The following is a 20,392-nucleotide window of genomic DNA, read 5'->3' as shown; positions in this document are numbered from 1 at the left end:
ACTAGCATTTTACAGGAGGCTTAGCTCAACTTTCTGGATGAAATGTCCTTTCTGAATTTTGAGAAGCAGTCTGAGTTAAGTCTCATTTTGGCTGAGCTGGTTTTGCCCCGTCACTTCCTCTTAACTCTGTAGATCACCTCTAACAAGTTTAACTTTTATGCACTTTCATACTGCACTAGAAACTCACTGTGAGGATGCCATGCCTTATTTCCTCTGCAAGATATTTAATCAAAAATGACCCACAATTTCAAGCATGAATGCCCAATATCTCATTATTAACCACTCAGTGGAACACTTTAGAGTGTTCTAACCTCACCTAGGATGTGGTGACAGGATTCAGGAGACCACTGGTGTTTTACAGTTTAGGTCATCTTTTAACTCTCCCTGCATATTGGTAGGAAAAAAAGCAGGAAAGTATCCGGATAGGTTTTTGTACCAGCAGTGAAATTGTTGATCTGTGTGACCTTGGTCTAATTTGGGGCCTCAAGAAATCAAGTAAGAGGCAGCCCAAAGAATGGACTCTTGAGTTAATTTTGCTTTTCCTGCTCCTTGACTTCTCAAGGGTTTCACTACAAGAACACTTACCAGGGAGTTCATGAATTTTTCAGACACCTTTCATCACTGACCTTTCACTTCAATTGGAAGAGAATAGCAAGGTCTGGGCAGAATGACATCGTTACCATTGCCTTTTAATTTGTCTGGTGTCAACCAACTACAACTACCCAGACATTGTAATCATGTTGCTCTAGTCTGCCTAGACCTCACTGGTCTGGGCAGAACATTTCTCCCCATCTTAATCTTTATAAATGTGGTGTTACTTGGTGAAATAAAGCCTGAAAGGGGGTCAAGAAAAATTATGACTAACAGCCATCATTTTCTTGAAGTTGCTCAGGGATTGTTTGTTTTCCTTTTTTGAAAGAATAAGGTTTGAGTCCCATTCACTTTTTGGAAGAATGCAGATAGCTAGGTGTTTTGTTCCTAATAAAATCAGAGATAATCCTTCCACATAATGGCAGCATGGGCTGAACTGATAAAATGGTGGGAATGAGGAATACTGCCCAGATGAAATGTAAAACAAGCAATGTGTGATCATTCCTGCGAGCTGCAATGTTTTAAACCTATCATTTAGTCCTAGGCCTTTGTAATACTGCTGCTGATTAAGTGAGGCTCCAGTTTACATCAGGCTGCTACAGCAATTATCATGTCCAGCTAAAGGTCACATTAAATGATTCGGGTCTCATCTCCATAATGGCTGATTCCAACAACACTATTTCAAGACAGTGATACTGTTTAAAATTTGTAATGCACTCATATTCTGGCAAGGAAGCTTTTGTGTCTCTACGGTGAGTAGTTCGCTTTTATGGAGATAATTATTATTTTTCTAGAGATCCCCTCTTTTTCTGCTTTTATATTTGCAGAAAAACTGCAGTCAGCTATTGTAAACTCTGAGTCATCTTTTACAGGTTGCAAAGTGGGATGGTTTGGTGATATCCACAGAGAAACATGAAGTGAACAAATTAAACTAAATTAAAAAAGGAAAAAAAAGGCAAAAGGAATCCGGTTACATTGTTGTACATTATGCCCTCAGAATATTTTGTTGGTATGTGTGATGTATCCGTAGAACTTTGACATGCAAATTAAAGCTGCTGAATCCCAGCTAAAGTTCATTAGATTTTTTTATCAGTTCTGGGTTTTCAGATTTGCTCCATTACACTTAAGAACTACAAAAATAACCCCACTTCTGGCATCAGAATCTGCTTTTTGGTTACCTTTATGTTTCTTTAACAATATTTTATGTGCATTTAAAACATTTTGCATTTCTTACTCTTTTTAAAGGGTGCAGAAGATCTGTTTGACTCACTGTCAGTAAAGCATGTATCACCTCATTATTTTATCCTAATTTAGCATGGTTTTGGAATGTTCTGAGCCATACTATTAAAATAATAGTGAATTAAGAGTTGCTGCACACAACTCTTGGGATTAAAACCACCTCTGCAGCCATCAGTACAAATCCTGAGAGAACAAACTTCCCACCTGGTGATCTAGCTCTGTCCTGTCCTGTGGGCTTGCCTCAGGGAATTCCCAGGTCATCCTTCCCTTAGGAGCATATGTAGGAAATAACATGTCTATATTCAGGTTGAGGAAAATATTGAACAGAATGTCTTTATCCATTGTAATCTCATGCCCTCAACTTTGTGAAACAAAATCCCCAATTCTGTTACACCACAGACTGAATTATTTTTTTCTCCTGCTGAAAAGCAAATCAATCTTCCCCCTTTGTAAATGCAGTGATTTGAGATTTGCTGTGAGTTTCAAACACTGTTAAATAGACAAAAATGTAGCTTGTAAGTATTTCCACATTGGACAAAGCTTTGAGTTTTAAGTCTGGGTTTGATGCTAAATTGTCTCTTCTCTGGCTGATGGGAGCCCTGGGAGCTGGGGTTGATGGGAGCTGCTCTTCAATCTGCAGAATCAGAGCTGCTACCATCCACTTTCCACGTATGGGGTTTTTTTAATGTAGACCAGGAAAATAATATTTTTCTTCCAAAGTGTATGATGTCAGGAGTGGAAGAAAATTATATACGTATATTTTTTTCTTTCTAAATCAGGATTATGAAAGTTTAAAAGTTTCTAAAACACTTAAGCTGAATGGTTCATTACTTTTAAAATTACCAGTAAGTAGAAAAAGAATCTTTGCTGACTACCTGGTATTTTTTCAATGGCATTTTATTTTGCTTTAAATATTGCTTTTACTTTGCATTATACTGTTTGCCTACCTAGTGAATGTTCGTGGAATTTCTATCTTTCAGCACTTAATTTTTGCCTATTAGGTTTAAACAAGATAAAACCATTCTCTGTGTAAGTCCTGTGGGGAAAAGCTGCACATAAGTGATAATGGCAATTATGGTAAATGCTGAACCCAACATTTCTAAGTACTTGCTGCAAAAATTCTCTATAAAATATTTCATGTTAATGTTAATCACATCGTCTGTGTTGTTTACCTGGAGCTCTTTCCTTGACAATAGCCACAGAAAACTAAAACATTAAGTAACCAGAGTCTTTGCACTTTAAATGTTTGACTTCTGTTATATCAATAATTACATTGATATAACAATGTTTAAAGGAAACAACAAGATGCTGTTTGATTATAGGAAAACACCTTGGGAGAAAAATAATTTTAATTAGTTTAAGGCTGATTTTAAGATTTATGTTTTTTTCAGTCAGCACAAATTCCAGTTGTGCTGGTTTGCACACCAGGCTGTGCAAGAGCATTCTGAGACATAATTAAATGATGATGCATCTGTGCATCACTGCACAGTCATTCAGTCCCTCTAGACTGACACAAGTATGCCCATTTTATAGATACAATCAGTCTGCTCTTTGCTCCTGGGATCATTGTTCTGGTGACATTGAGATTTGGGTTACTTCTCTTAGGAAGTGACCTCTTTCCAGTCAATGGTTACCTGTTGCTGGTAGTTTAGCAATGGAGTATAAACTATATTTTATTTAGAGAGTCTTTCCAGTGTCTCAGTGATCACGCAGAGATGAAAATGAAGCAGGCTCTGATTTATCCTGCAACTTATTAATGAAAAAAACAATTGCTTGTGTGCTCTTGTGGAGTCTTTAGCTTACACATTCAAAAGTGCTCCATACTGGCTAAGCTGCCAAAGCCTTAAAGGCAGAAAGCTCCTTTAATATGAAAAGTTCAAGCAACTTATTAATGGTTTCTAATGGAGAAAAATCTTAACTCCCCCTTCTCTAGATTAGCTAAAAGCCTTTTGCTATCAGTTTGTATTGTTAGAGTTCATTCCTAACAAACCTTTCTCCTTGCAGTGCATAGCTCCCAGCTGTCAGAAACCATTTCTGCAGCTTGTGAATTTAATCAATTTGGTGTGTCTGCTGAAAGTAATAAAACATCATTGAAATTCTGGTTTAAGAAAGTTAATGCACTAACTGCTCCCTGTGTGACCGCAGACAGCTAAACTGTGAGATATGGACTTTCTATTGTAAAGCTCTTAAAAAAAAATACACTGATATCCTTGGTTGCACTTTAACTTGAGGATTAATAGACCTTTAAATTTGAAAGCAGCTCATCACCTTGCATTAAATGAAACAAGGGCATTTTGGACAGTTTTTTAACAAAGGGTCAAGATAATATTACAGGTAGATAAACCTGCATGGGCAGCCCAAGGCCTCCATCTCTAGGATTCTACCCCCCTGTTCTTCTTTTGGGCAGCAAAGTCTCTGTGGAGGTTTTCTGTAGCAGTTCTGGACTGTATCTTCTGCCTTTTTTAACCTGTATGTGGTGTAAACTTGAACCCTGGAGGGTGTCTCAGCTGGTAGATCACTGCAGTGTATTCTTATTGCATGTTATCTTTGCTTTTCTGTTGTTACTCTGATTTTGTTTTAATTCTACAGTACAGCTCACATCATGACATATATTGGCCGATTTACTGACCTAAGGAGGGATTACACAATTTTTTTGTGAGGTGATAAATAAGACTGGTTTCACTCAATGGCATTAATCATGCAAGGTGGAAGTCCCACACATGGAAATCTGGTAAATTCTAAGGCAAGAGGAAATTTTAAGCTCATGCCAAAAGCCAGAAGAGCATCTCCAGAAAGAAATGATGGTTAACAAGCACTTGATTCTGAATACCAGCAGTGAAACAAATGAGTGAATTCTGAGAGAATGTACTCACCAAACAGCAATAACACAACAACGAAGCTGGTAGGAATTGGGGATGATAGTTTGCTGGCAATTGGTTGAAAATTCTCTGCACTGCGAGAATTTAGTTAAGGAGATGTGAAAATAAATCACTGAGGCAGTGTCCAGCAAAGTGTATTGACCTTCACACCAGTAAACACATTGAAAATTACAACAATATCAGTGGAAAGGGAAGAAATATAGGCTAAAATACATAAGGAATGCAAATGTGAGCAATGGAAAGCCATCCATTACAGTGTGTGAGTGGCAATCAATAACCTCTTAACTAGGCAAGGGAGAGAAAATAACTCCGCATGATGTGTTGTCAGAGGATGCAGGTCCTCAGGCCCTTTCAGAAAGTGAGAACAGTTGCAGCGTGGTACAGATTTGCTAATAGTGAGGCATAGCATTTAAAACCTCTGTGAGATGAATTTCTGAGGGAGTGCAGAGAATAAGGAACATGGGAGATAGAACTCAGAGCTCAGATTCCATCTGCCTTCATCTCTGGCTGCCTGGAGTGTCAGGTCAGGATAAGGGGCAGAACACCTCAGTCTCATTTCAAACCTCTGAGACAAACCTCTGAGAGAGAACCCAGCATGCAAAATGCAACCATGTAGAATGAGCCAGGAAGGAGCACTGGGAAACTGCACTTGCCATAGGCAGGTATCTCACTTGTTCGTGGATTTTAGTTGATTTTCCCCACCTTTTTTTAAGTATGATGAGAAAAAGATGTGATAACACAACTTTATGTACTCATGAGAAACTATGCTCACTTTTAAAATTTCAAAGGTTTATTAAACCTTAACAAAATACAACAAAAGACTGAATAAGGAAATACCTCGTGGGAGCATGGGACTAAACTGTCATGTGCTCACTCATGAAATTGCTGCTTTTCTTGGTTTGAAAAGAGAGGTGTCTGCTAAGGAAGGCAGGAGTTTCCCTTAAAATGGAAAACGTAAACCCTCTTCTTCTAAATTATTCTGAATTTTGAAATTAAGATACTCTTAAATAATGATATGGAACTAGGAATAACAATTCTTTATTAGGAAAATTAAAATAAAATTGCAGTAGTAAAAAAAACAAACCACCTCTCAAAAAAAACCAGCAACAAAAAACCCCACCCCACTGACAGAATTAGAATATAACCTGGCACCCTGTTGGTTAGGCTGTTGATAGTAGTCTAATTAGATGTTGGTTGCAGCACTGCTGGAGTGACAGATGTGGTTCTGTTGAAGCAATGATTCTGTAGAAGGGTGTAGTTTTCCTCTGAAGGTCCAGTGGTAGTCCAGTCTTCCTCTGGGAATCCAATGGAAGAAGGCTGCTCTGGTGTTCTGAATCTCAGATTTTTATCCAGGTAGGAATGCTTGGCTCCTCCTCCTGGGTGGAGCATTTTGCAATGGGATGATGCATTTTTATCAGTCATGCAGTGAGACTTAATGATCCATTAATAGAGGATATCTCCTCCTGCCACCTGGAGAAAAGATAAAGAACTGCTCCACCTGATGGTGATAGAAGCAGATGGTGATAGAATACATACTACTGGTTATATCTTTTGTTGCAGCTTAAGACACTGCTCCACCTTTTATACCTTTGGTGTTGCATCAGGTAACCCTAGTCCCTCCCAAAGTCTGACAGTTCTTTGCCGTCCATTGGTGGAGACTCCTTTCTTGTACCTTGGTTGGAGGTCAGGTGTTGCCATGCCACGCCTCCTGGAAATAAACCTGCCCTCCCCTGAAATGCCCCAACTACCAAGGCTGTCCAGTGACACCAATATAAAGGGGAGGGGAAAGAGGACTATGAGGAGAACATATCACAGTAACATAATTATACATCTATAAAACTTCTCTTAATGTACACATAATATTCATCCCTTAATTGTGAAAACCAACCATTGCATTACCCATCTATAGCATACTGAAACTGCAATAGACTCTGCTTCTGCTCACCTGCACCAACCCCCTGCCCAAGGCAGGGACACCTGAGCAGTTTGTACAAGAGCATGTTCAGGTAGGGTGGAATATTTTCAGAGAAGGAGCCTCTACAGCTTTGTAGGCCTTTGTGCTACTTCTGCCTCTGAACTAAAACATTTCAAAATATTGAGGCTATCAGTTGTGGGAATCAGGCTGCCTGAGGGCATCGGCTTGAAACTGTGGGAACCCAGTCTGTAGTTAATCTAACTGATACTCAACTTAGAACAAGCATGATTCAAGCAGCTTTGACTCCTGGGAAATATTATGGTAATAGTTCTGTTCATACAAAGTTGCGGTTCTAGAAGGTTCCTCAGCTCTTCCTTCATGGTTGTCAGTTGGTGAAGAGTTTTACATATTCTGAATTATTGTTTCTGGTTGGACCCTTACCCTCAGCTCCGCCCCTCAATCGACCCTATATGTATATCCTCCCTACCCTATCCCGGGTCTTTGGAATTAGTCCCATACTGTTGTTCGGCTTCTCCTGTTTGTTGGTTTCATCATTAAACCCTTTTACATTCCGAACAATTTCATTGTATCTGTCCTTTTTGTCATCGCCACCTTGGTCCTGACCAACATGGTCCTGGGGTTGTGGAGCCAGAGCCATGTGTTGTGGTTTGTTCTGTTACCCCTCTATTGCAATGGTTTTTCCCTGGTTGATTGCTCCCCATTGAATGGTCAATCTTGCCTGACTCCACCCCTTGTTCTTGATTGTTCTGTGTCAATCCTGTAAGTGTACCTCCTACCCTCCCTCTGAATCCCCAATATATTTACCCCTTTCCCTAGAATGTTCCATGGTCTTCGATGGGTGATTGGTAGTGACAAGTTGTGCCCTACCCAGGTGTCTCCCCGTAGGCCTCAATAATGGCTATCAAACTCTTGTATCCTCCCCTACTTTTTTCTTATTGGTTATGTATACTTGTCGCTGCCTGTAAGACCACCCCTGTTTAAAAGTCTGTGTATGCCCCAACCCGAAGTCTTAGTTTGCTGTATCTTTCCTTGCTCACCTCCCCTTCTAAAGAATAAAAGCCTCTTGGATTTACAGCGCTGAAGACCCTCCTCTCATCCTTTATCTCGACCTTGCACTTAAGAGTCTTCCGTGCTAGACCTTCTGCTCTAAGCCCCCCCCGGGTCATCCTGCTCCTGGGGAGTGTCCCCCACTGTGCACAGTGTCAGTGACTGAGCTGGACTGGGCTAAAGGGGTTGGAAGGCACTGTGTCAGCTTGGTGCCCAATGTGGGGCCCCCTTCAGCCACCAGATCCTGTGGAAGGACCGTGCTCCTTGGATTTGTAGAGTGAGAAGTCTTCACCATCAGCTGCTCGGTAGTAGCAGACCAACTTCTGTCTGGTTGCGCTCCCGAGAGTGGAAGCAACAACCCGTCGCAGCACCAGGAGGGCTGCTTCCAGGCAGAGGACTTCTGACATGGTTTGTCCATGACCAGATTGGTGAGTTGCTGTGAGGCACTCAGAGGATTTTTTGTTGTGTACAGATTGTTGCTGTACAGCTGTGTGAGAAGGGTGTATGATTCTCCCCGATGTGAGGGAGAGAGTCGTGGCTGCCTTTTGTGCAGTGTCTGTGTGTTAGCCCTGTCTGCAGTTTCTGGTTCCTGGACCCCTATATTCTGTTCATTTGTTCTGCCTTTGACCACATCAGGGGGTGGATTTTTGCTGTGTTTTTCGTGCTGGTTAATCAGCTATGGATACTAAAGTGAATGCACAGCAGAGGAGAGTGTATTACCCAGTTGTGGGCCTCCTAGAGGGTGGGGGGGAAAGTGTTCTCAAAGGGTTTGTTAAAGAGATTGATTCATTCATTGGCTGTTGTTTCATCTTCCCCAAGTGTCCCCAAGTGAGGTGCTGACTATCCCCTTTTGGGGTCAGGTTGGTTGTGAATTTAATGAATTGGCTGGTGAGGAAGACACTTCATGTGATAAATTGATTCATCTAAGCATTGTGATTCAGAATGCACTGATTGAGAGTAAGAGAATGAAAGAAGGGCCAAAGCAATCTTCCCCAGTTTCCCGTTCCCTCAGCCCCAAGCCATTATCCCCTAAGCCAGGAGGTCTGTGGGGAGCAAACTGCGAGAGAGCACAGGAGAACTACCAGTTGCCTGGCTCCACTCAGCCCTCTCGGCACCCTTGCCCAGGTGGCCAGGTGCCAGTTGCTTGGGAACCTTCCCAGAACCCAGTTTCCCTAGTTTTGAAGCCCTGAGTTTGGTTCTTAGACCCCTGGGAAAGTTCTCAAAATGGCCTCCAGAAGACTCAAAATGGTGGAGGCCACATGGCAGGGTCTCCCCCTTGGGCTTCTTCATCCCAGAATCCCTTTTGACCCCACACCTCTGACCCCTTCCTGTCCCCTATCTCCTCCCTCATTTCCTCTGCTTCTTCTGTGTTGGCTCCTCCTCCGATTCCCATGCCTTTTCCCATTATGTCATCCCCCAACTCCACCTTCTCCGTTTGTTACAGTGTCCCTGATTCCTCCAGTATCCATCCCCCTCTTCCTACTTCTGATTCCCACACCCCTCCTTCAAGTTCCCACAGTCTGGAAACTGGGAGTGAGTGACAAGGTTGAGGATCAGAACCAGGAACAGAGGGCCATTCTCCCTGCTGCCCCAGTTGTGTTACAGTGTGATGGGGGGGGCACCAACATCCCCGAGAGGAGGCTTTCTCCCATCAGAATAAAAAGGAACTCTGGAAAGCTGAGAAAGAGTTCTGGTGAGAAAGCAAATATTTTAAAGGCTTCTTAAGGGCTGCTTTCTCTTCAAGTGTGTTGGTCCTGCAGGATCTTGGGGATTTGTTTTCATGCCTCTTGGTTCCCAGTGAGTATCTCCTATGGGAAAGAGCATGGAAAAGACTGCTGCATGACCTTCTTCCTCAGCTTTGGCAGAATCCACAGTGAGCAGTTGATATGCACAATCAGGCCATCACCTTTAGCTATTTATGCGGTGAGGGAGACTGGGCTGAGGCTAGCAAGCAGGCAGAAGGGATTCCTATGCTTGTTCTGGAAGAGAACAAACAAACTGCTGAGAAAGCTTTTATTACCCTGCCCTCTGCAGATCCAACACTTAGTTTTGTCTTCATAAGGCAGGTTCCTTTTGATTCTTTTGTAGGGTTCGTGGAATGCCTCCACATGGCAGTTGAGAGTCAGGTGGAGAATAGGATAGCTCAGTTGGATGTCATTACTGCAGTTGCACAGACAAATGCAAATGAGGACTGGTGGAATATAATTCAGAGTCTCCTGCTCGACCCACTGTCAACTCAAGACTTAATGGTAGAGGCCTGCATGAAGCGTACCAATGTTCGAAGACCTGCAGACTCCAGTAAAGGACTTTGAAAAGTTGCAGTCGCAACTTTTAACTGCGGAGGAAGGGGACACATGGCAAAAAACTGTCAATCCCAAAGAAGAAAGCCAGGCACTAAGGGGCATAGCTCTGCCCCCAAAGGAGAGGAGCAGCGTGATGCTGCTAAGGAATGAGCAAACTAGGAGGGGAGCGCAGATTTGCCTCGCATGCTGATAAAAATGGGGCAGTTGGAGATGGGAAGAAAGGACAGAGACTCAGACCTGACGAAAAGGTGACAGGCCCACAAAGGTCACTGGAATTACTAACCACCTAAGACTTTTATGAATCTTTCAGGCTAGAACTCACAGACCGTCTAAGTCTAAGAGTTAAAGGATCAAGACTGGCACTGAGTCTCTGCAGACCTGACTTTCCTTGGGAACTTCCACTGGATCGGATGTGAGTATGTTGTAGTTGGGGACACAAAACACACCCCGTATGAGGTCGAGGTTCTCCCAGGACTCATTCTGTCATATCCAGAGCAATTTGTCCTCACGTTGCATTGTGTCCATCTGCCCCTCTTCCTGCCCAAAGGACAAGTAATTGCCCAGGCCATTCCAATGCTAGAAGAGAGAAAGAGCTGGCAGACCTCACCAAGTGTATATTGGGCAGAAGCAATGGGTGAGAACAAACCCACGATAGGGTGTGGGGTCTGTCAGGATGGTGAATACCAGTACTTTGAGTGCCTGTTAGACACAGGGGCAAAAATGATGATCATTCCCTCTCAGAAATGGCCATCACATTGGGAGCTGCAAAATGTGGCTGAAACAGTTCAGGGTATAGTTCAGGATATACCTCCTTATTTTTTCCCAGGAGCCGGGGACATACTCTACTCAAAATTCTCAGTTAAATCTCATGTATATCAGTACACACAACCCTTTGGCTAGAACTTGCATTCCCCCAAACAGCATTATGATATTACAAAAAATAGTCCATTTCTCCATAATTCACATCCAGAGAAGTCCAGTCAAAAATGTCCACTTCCTCCATCCCTTCTTCCAATAGTCTTTATCAATTCTTTCGTTGACTTTGTCTCAATTTTGTCTCTCTGCATTTCAAATCCCGCTGTCTTCCATGGAGGAGGGAAAAGGGTTAATGTCTTTGCCCAGAGTCTTTTTTTCTCCTCTCCAGCTGACTTCTGGAACTTCAAGGCTGCAGGTGATTAGGGGGGAAGGGGGAGAGGGAGCATGCTCAGGAATGCTGATGGATGACCCTCTTCCACCCTGGTCAGATCTAAAGCAATTCAAACTTGGATCAGCTCCCTGGAGCTCTGGAGGAAGGTTCTCAAGATTCTCTCCTCCTTCAGACTAGAGGCTCTTTCAGCCAAGTCAAGGGCACAGCTGCTGCAGCCCCTGACACAGGGCCAGCACTGCCGATCTGCAATCCTCCTCCTATCCCCATCAGAGGAGCCAGGGGAGAGCTCTCCCACAGACAATGGCCCACCCTAAGGCCTGGCTGGGCCTGGCCCCAGGGGCCCAGCCCAAACTTCTGACTTACGAGATGATGTTAGCTCCTTGCCAGCCAGAAAAGGAAAAAGGGCCGAGTCACTTGGGACTTTTGATATAACACGGGGTCTCCAGAGGTGTGTACAACACTCCTATTCATCAGCCAAGCTGTCAATCCATGCTATAACTTCCTTAGGAAATAAAAACCCTTCACATTAATGCTAAACCACCACAGGGATGCATGTCCAGTCACACGCAGACCTGCCCGGGTTCATAGGTCAAGGTAACAGGAGGGCAGATCCCTTGTGGCTCTAGCTGAAATGGCCAACCTTCCAAACGTCTTCCAACAAGCCAAGTTAAGTCACCAATAATTTCACCAAAATGTGCCCAGGCTGATCCATCAGTTCCATCTGAGGAGGGATCAAGCCAAGGCAATTGTGGCTATGTGTCCGAACTGCCAAAGGCATGCCATCCCATCCCTAGGTTCTAGAGTAAACCCTAGGGGTCTCAATAGCTGTGTGGCAAACAGATGTTACTCACATCTCATTCTTTGGCAGGCTCAAATATGTCCATGTGGACACTTTCTCTGGGTCAGTATATGTTTCCACCCATGCAGGGGAGAAGTCGACTGATGCCCAACAACACCTGGTGTAGGCCTTCTCCATGCTGGGGATCTCCAAGGTCATCAAAACAGACAACAGGCCCACCTATGCCTCCAAGGCCTTCTGGGAGTTCCCGCAGCTTTGGGGAGTAGAACATAAAAAGGGCATCCCCTACTCCCCAAAAGGCCAAGCTGTGACAAAAGGACCCACCACACACTAAAAAGGGTCCTGGAACAACAGAGGGAGGAGTCCCAAGTTGAGAGTCCATAAATCCAGCTGAGCAGAGCACTCTTCACTATTGACTTTTTGAACTGTTCATTTGAAGATTTAAACCCACTGGTCTTGAGACACTTTCAAGAAAATGGAAAGTAAAGATGGAAGGAGTGCCCACTGGTCCTTGTGAAGAACCCAGAGACCTGGCAGACTGAGGGACCACACGAGCTGGTTACCTGGGGACGGGACTGCGTCAGCCATGACAGTCAGTGGTTAGAAAACTAAAGGAATAATGATAATTGAAAAAAAAAATCTTTTTAACTTCTTGATAACCACACAGTTATTAATCACAGGTGCAAGTCAGGCTTGTCAGAAGATTTAGTTTTTAAGTCCTGTCATGTTTGTAATCTACCTTGTGTTCTTTTGGAATAATGGGGCACTGAACACATCTATAAGGTATATTTATCTCAAAGACAGATTTTTTTAATATATTTTGTGCAAGAAAGACAGTGAATTGCAGCTGGTTATAAAGAGCTTTGTAATTCTTGCTTCTTGTTCTCTTTGTTTTTTTGTCTTTGTTTTGTATACTGTGACAGATTAAACAAAAATAAGGGTCATTCATACAGAATGAAAATATAAAACTACATAAGGACCTCCTTCATCAGAGAATGAGAGATTAAACCATTTTGGGATGTTTAACGCACAGAGCACAGTCAGACATGAAAGTAAGGGAATGAAAATGTTTTCAAATGCAGTCTTACTCTTTCCTTTTTTTGTGTTTCAAATTTTCCTGACAGAAAAGAGTTGAAAGGGGATCAAGGAACTTTGCAGTTTTCCCAAATGGTATCAACTTATGGCTACTTAAAACTAGGGAGAAATTTGCAGACTGGACAAGTCTTGGCTATGTTGAAATTAATGCTGAAAATGTAGTGGTGCTTTTAGGAGCTATTTAAGGCTGCAGTTCTCTGGAATTCTCAGCTTGAAGCCTTTCACTGAAACATTTGGAAAATAACATAAAACAGGTAAACAAAAGGATTTTTTTTCTTTTTTTGATGCACACAAATAAGGTTTAAGTTAAGTCTTACTATAGTAACTTCTGAACATTTTTCCTGTAACTCAGCCCATTGCCTTGATCTGTTGTCCTCCTCTGTGATGTACATGATCTACAGACACTTCAAACAGGAGGGTTCTATGTTTGCAACTCTTTTAGCTCTAAGATACATTGTATTATACATAGCTTTTTATCCAGCTATGTATTTGGCTGGCTTACAGATCCATACAGAGCTGAAAATTAATGAAGCATTTAAGATGCTTTGTTTATCTTTATGCTATGACCACTCCCACTGAAACATCCATGTCACCAATATCTAGGAGAATTCCAGCTGAATTCCTGATGAACTTTGCTTGATCTCCTGTGCAGTGTGTCAGTGTTGGAGTACAGCTAGTCAGTAGTTGGACAGATAAATCTGGCTATGATGGGAAACCCAGTTTGGCTTTCCTAGTTCAATGGGCAGGTCCATGGGTGAACAGTGGTAGGACTCAGACAGAGACACTCAGCCAGCCCTGTTCAAGCTTAGATGCAGATACACCAATGGCCGGAGATCTGGGTGGAGAGAGAACTATCTAAACCAGGGAGATTCAAACTCTCTATAAAATAAGCAACCATATTAAATTCATAGCTGTTTGTTGAGGCCCCTCGCTGAGTTTGTTTCTTTTTTGTTTCCAACCAATGACGTCTAACACATTATGTCATCTTTTTCCTGTGGCCGGATTATGTATGGTTGGGTTAGCATCCACCACACATTGTGATCATCTTGGTCTAGTCTTTGCTCTCAGAGAGAATGGCATTAAAATCACAGAATCACAGAATGGTTTGGGTTGGAAGGAACCTTAAAGATCATTTAGTTTCAACAATTTCCACTACCCCAGGTTGCTCCCAGCCTGGTCCAACCTAGCCAGGAACACTTCCAGGGATACAGGAGCAGTGACAGCTTCTCTGGACAACATGAAGTGCCTCACCATCCTCGCAGGGAACTCTATTATCCATGAAATGATTAATTTTTTTTTTAGTTGTGATGTTTGTGTGTGTTTGCACCTCTCCCATAGAAAGTGCTTAATTAAAACAGCTTTAATTTTGTTTCTTTCAAAAGGATCTCGCTAGATAATGTATTCAGTTCTGAAGACTGAGGAATAAGTTAGGAATCCTCCCCAGACAGAAATATAGCTTATTAAACCAAGCTAAGCATAATTAGATTCATATCTGGAATAAAGGTAAGAGAGAAGGTGATATAAATGAAGCCATTCAGCTCAGACTGCGATATTGTTGCTGTAAGTTTGAGAATCCTCAAAGTCGTTGTTTCCAGTCCCTGGGAATATCATCCTCTTTGAGAGACCTTGATGTAGGGAGCCTAAAAATCAAGTGTCCTGAGCTAGCAATTTTGGAAGACAGGGACAATTTTTCTCCATCCCAGTCTGTAGGCTCTGCAGAATCTTTCTCTTTGCTGTCTGATCCATTGCTTTCAGGAGTCATTACTGCCAATAACTTTCTAATGTAGGTAAATGAACAGCTCCAAATGATTTATGGGAAGGTTTCATGGCAAGTATTGAGAAAGATCTTGTCATAGGTTAGCAGAGGTTTTTTTGGTTAAAGAGGAAAATGGAATATTGCCCTGTCAGGACCCTAGGATTGTTCAGAAAGGACAGAGACCTATCAGGGGCCAGTTCTTGGCTATTGGCATGTGGTTTGACCACTGAGAAAATGGAATGCAACTTTTGGTAATACCCATATAAAGCTGAGATTGTGTTCGAGTCTCCCACTTTCTCCCAGCTGGCCACCAGGTAACATTGTGGGCAGTGGAGGAGGGCCGCCTTAGGCCCTGTTGCCCCAGGGCAGCCAGGCCTCTGGGAGCTGCTGCCTGCAGAGGAGCAATCTGTGACCTCTTGCAGCTAGCTATCTCCTACAGCAATCCAAGCCAGCTGAGCCCCTTTTCCCCCAACTGTTGGCAGCAGTGCTGCAGTCCGGCAGTGCCGGCTGTGTGCCAGGGGCCATGGCAGAGATTGGGAGCAGGCTGTGGCAGGGCCCTGCCCCAGCCCTGGCTGCAGGCTCTGCTGGCCCGAGGGAGGACGGGATCCTTCTCCTCACCTGCTCCACCCAGGGGGAACTCGAAGTGGGCCCACGCCATGAGATCAAGGGGTGGAAAAGAAGGCATCCACCAGCCTCCCCCATTGGCAGGGCTTTGAGTTTCCACAGCCAGCAGAGATCACACCACAACCACAGGCCTGGGTAGATTTAACCCTTTCCTGGCTACATGAAGTTTTCAAGACTTAACTCTTCCCAGAGAGAGAGAGAAAAAAGAGAGACAGAGTGAACATTGAGAAGACCTAGCATAACAGTCAGATGGAAAGTGTGAGTGAAAGACTAATTGGAGGAAGGATGAAGGAGTTGCCTCCTGGCTGGACTTCTTATTGAGCCATGGAAATGAACTCTGTAGGTTACTATCCTTCAAATCATGGAAAAAAATACACATTGGGCACATGACTGTTTATTTATGAATTTTGGAGCAAAGATGTTTGTGATGAACTGAGTAATATTGCATTAAAATCCGTGATTCTTGTGGTCCCGTGAGATGCCTGAACAGAGAGAGATGAGAAGCTGCCTGCGCCAGTGAAGAAGTGAGAAGACATCTGTGTTCCTTGAGATGAAGAATTCTCTGCCTTTGGAGCTGCTAATTTTTAAAAGGTGACATCCCAGACTCCTGAGTTCCCATGACCAATAAGCAGCTTGGGAAACTGCTAATGGGAGGAGACCACATGGAAGCAGGGTCTCCCTGAGCCGCTGTTTCTGTGAGAGTTCTGACCCACAAGAGAACTGTTCAAGGTTGTTGGTGGGGGAAAATTCCACAGCAAACTAAGAGAGATTCCTCTCTGAAAGAATTCATGAAAGACTATATTCAAATGGTGAAACTGACTGAAAATCACAGATTTTGTCTCTATGTTGTTTGTGGGAAAGTGAACACTTGGGGGGAAGAGAAGGATTTTGAAGGTTTCATTTTTTCCCTTCTCCTTTTCTTCTTTTAATGTGTGCATTAATAATATCTATCTGTTTACTTTTAAGTTGGGCTTGTTTTGCCTTTTTCTCCCAAATCCTATCTCCCAGAGGGAAAGAAGAGTAGACAAACAACTACACTGAATTTGACAAAACAGAAATTTGGTGAACATGAAACCACTACGTATCTAAATCTCACAAGAGAGCTGAGGGCCCAACAATTTTTGTTTCAACTTCTGAATAAATGACCAGGTTTTGAGGAGGGCACAGTGCCAGCTTTCCTCTGTGCCAGCTTCCCTTTGTTCTTCTCAGCCAGAGCTTTAATATATTTTGGATGGGTTCATAAATGGCAATGCACATTGTAAATTATCTTACTCTAAGGAAAAGGAAGATAAGGCCATAGTGGAGGCTATGACAGAAGGAAAAAGAAAGCAGAAAATATTCTTGAAGCAATTTGACAAGATAATACCGCCTTTAAGCATGGCAAATTTGCACATTTTTCTCTTAATTCTATCCAAGTGCCAGGTCAGGGTTAACATTAATCAAAAATATTCCTCAGAAACTGTTTGCTTATCAGGATTACGCAAGAGAGACAGGACTACTGAGGGACGTGTTAAAGCATGATCTATTGCTCTTATCTTCTTCAGTTTCCTAGAAGGGTGAGAATGTCTTCACATCAGTTGTCAGTAGTCAGTAGTCACAAGATTTCTAGTTACAAAGGCTTTTAAACATTTTTTAGCCAATAAACTACTGCCATTAAGATTGTTTGCATCTTTAGCCCAATTGTTAATTATTTTGTTTTACGTGTTTTGCCACAGTGCAGGTTTGCTTAACCAATCATATAATGACACACAAACCTACAGTACTGCACCTTAAAACTTCTTACTATCTTTATAATTACTTCTACATCTTAAACTTTAAACTCGGAAACTTTCAACTACCTAGCTTAACATGTTTCTGCTTAAACTACAAATCTGCATTCTTGCTTCTGGTCTCTAAATCTGGAAGCCTTTTCCAAGGTCTCAAGTCAAACCCTGTATTCCTTGTTAAGTCTGAGTCTGTAGGCACAAAGTTTTGAGAATTTTCTGTGCCTTGATTTCCCACATTTGCTAAACTTTTATTTCTAACCTACTTTCAATTCCACAGGGAGAGGAGCTGAATGTAAAGCATTTCCTTCTATTTATGGTCACTAAAGATGAACAATGTTGAAAGCAGTAATGAAATGCCCACTATGTTAAACGTTCTTGGAGGAGATATAGAAATGATTGTTTTATCAAGTTTGAACAGCTAGGCAAGTCATTATCTCCTGCAATTGCACCTGTTGGAATTGTGCTCACAAGTGGCTTGTAAGAAGTGATGGCAGTCAAGCATCACCTGATACTATGGTTTACTTTTTGTTTAGATTTGATACTAAACCTCCAAAGAATGGAAAATCTTTTAAACTTAAAAGGGCAGTGATGCCTCTTTAGTTTGATTCCAAACAGACCTTTCCCTGTGGAAGCAGTTACTCTAGCAAGGGGGAAGTTACTTCCAGCCAGGAAGACTAGGCAAGATAAATTAGATGCTTAATTTACACATCAGGAACTTCAGACAGCCTAACTTTAAGAGGACAATTTGATAAAGTAAAATGGCACTATGCACATATTATTAATTGCCAGTTCCACAAAAATTATTAAAGATAGATGACCTCTGGGCTTTGAATCTTTCATAATTTAGTGTTTGAAGGTTGTTCCATGAACCACAGACATCAAAACTCATTAGGAAACTTATCACATAATTGTCAGTATTATTTGTAATTTATATTATTTTGATCCATCCCTCTCCATACCCCCAGCTGTCCTATATAAAAAAAAAATATAAACCAATAGTCATAATACAGATTAGTCACATTGTGAATACTCTTCCCAAAAAAATAAGTTGATTTTAATAAATCTGAAAACAGAACAATGTATGCTACTACCTCACATTGTTCAGCAGCCTTTAAGGATTCCCATTTTCCTGACATGGCCTGAACACTGCAGGGTGTAGATAAGTTTTTTTGGGAGAATCTGTGCTCTTGCATCTCATCTCCTTGGCCCTTCTACCCCTTCTAGACACATTCTACCTTTCCACACCTTTGCCATGGAAGCAAGCAGAAACCTAGAAAGAACATCAAAAATATATGTTCTGCAGGTGATTTAGATATGTACTTGATTTTTATCTCATCTATCCCCCTCCCACACACAAATACATGAGGATCAAGGCTGCTTTCTTCAGACCTTCTCCTAGACCCAGGTTCCAAGCTCCTTTCCAAAGTTTTACGAAGACTGTTGCCAGGGACAGAATTGGCCCTGTGAAGTTCTCTGTGTGTGAACATAATTCAGAGCTGCATTCTCTCTTCCAGTAACCCTTTAGAATTTTTTTTTTTTTTTTTTTTTTTTACAGACAGATTTTCAGGTATTTTTCCAGATTTTTTTACAGACTTTTCTCAGTTTGAACTTTCCACCACACATAAAGACAAACCTTCTGTTTGTTTACTTCTTAATACTGTGAATTTAATATCAGTGGAGATGATGGACTAATAAATTTTGGTTGCTTTGTGCTTCACTTTTGTGTACACCTTGAACATATAAGCCTTATTATGAATACAAAATTATACTTGGATATATATTTTTAGTGATGTTACTGATTTAAAAATCTTCTGAAAATTGCCTTGAGAACCCTTTAAATCAGATTCTTGTGTGGAATTTCTAAAAATGCTGAAGATAAAATACTGACTGTCTATAAAATGTCTTTCTTCTATTTCACAAACAGGTTTTATTCTTTGCATCTCATTTATACATTGCTGAGGACTGTAGCTGGCAAAGGGCAAAGAGAGGTATTCTCCAGAGCATTTGTATGCTCTGTGTCAGCTTGGATGAATATAGACATGTGTGAATTTTGAAGTAAAATAAAAAAAATTAAAAGGAGTAATTTAAAATAAATACCTCCCCAATGTTTTAGCTCATTGTATAATCTGTATTTTATAAAAAATGCTCTGGAATAATTCTAAATTTTTTTTCTATCAGTAAAATGCTTCTATATTTGCAGTGGATTTGTGGGGACAGAGACAAAACTGAATGCATCCCACTGCTGTGGGAGTATTCCAGCAGGTGGAACACACCCTGGACAGGGTATGAACATGAAGAGAAGCTGGAGGAGCTGAGCTGGAAAAGAAATCCAGCACATGCCCAAACCTCCTGTTTTCACCATTCAACTGTTGTCCTTTGAGTCTTTTTGATCATCTGATTTGGGCTGGGGAAAAATGCTGCTTCTTGATACAGGTGTCACTCACACTCTGATGAGAAGCTTAGATATCCACAATTTAGTTATTTCTCCCTTCCCCACCCTTGTTTCCTGTTTCCTGTGTTCAGGTGAGAGCCCACCTGCAGAGCTGCCCCAGCCCTGGCCCAGCACAGCAAGGACCTGGAGCTGCTGGAGAGAGCCCAGAGGAGGCTCCAGCAGGAGCAGAGGGATGGAGCAGCTCTGCTGGGAGGAAAGGCTGCCACAGCTGGGATTGTTCACCTGGACAGGAGAAGCTCTGGGCTGAGCTCAGGGTGGCCTTGCAGGGCCTGAGGGAGCTGCAGGAAACATGGAGAGAGACAATTGCCAAGGGCTGGAGGGACAGGAGCCAGGGAATGGCTCCCAGTGCCAGAGGGCAGGGCTGGATGGGATCTGGGGCAGGAATTGTTCCCTGGCAGGGTGGGCAGGGCTGGCACAGGGTGCCCAGAGCAGCTGTGGCTGCCCCTGGATCCCTGGCAGTGCCCAAGGCCAGGCTGGACACTGGGGCTTGGGGCAGCCTGGGACAGTGGGAGGTGTCCCTGCCCATGGGGTAGGAGTGGATGGGCTTTAAGGTCCCTTCCAACTCAAACTATTCTGAGATTCCATAATTGCATGATTTTACTTATTACCAGTGGCCCTTGTTTAATATTGATACCCAGAGGCCACATTTGTTTCCTTCTTGAACAGAAGTAAAATCCAAATTTGCATGAGACAATGTCTGTTTGCATCTCCTGTATAAGTAAGGAGGTGCTGTAGATATTTCAGCACCCTGAGGACAT

This window comes from Sylvia atricapilla, chromosome 12 (assembly GCF_009819655.1).
Source record: "Sylvia atricapilla isolate bSylAtr1 chromosome 12, bSylAtr1.pri, whole genome shotgun sequence".
NCBI classification, from domain to species: Eukaryota; Metazoa; Chordata; class Aves; order Passeriformes; family Sylviidae; genus Sylvia; species Sylvia atricapilla.
Note: the sequence above shows the minus strand (reverse complement) of the source record.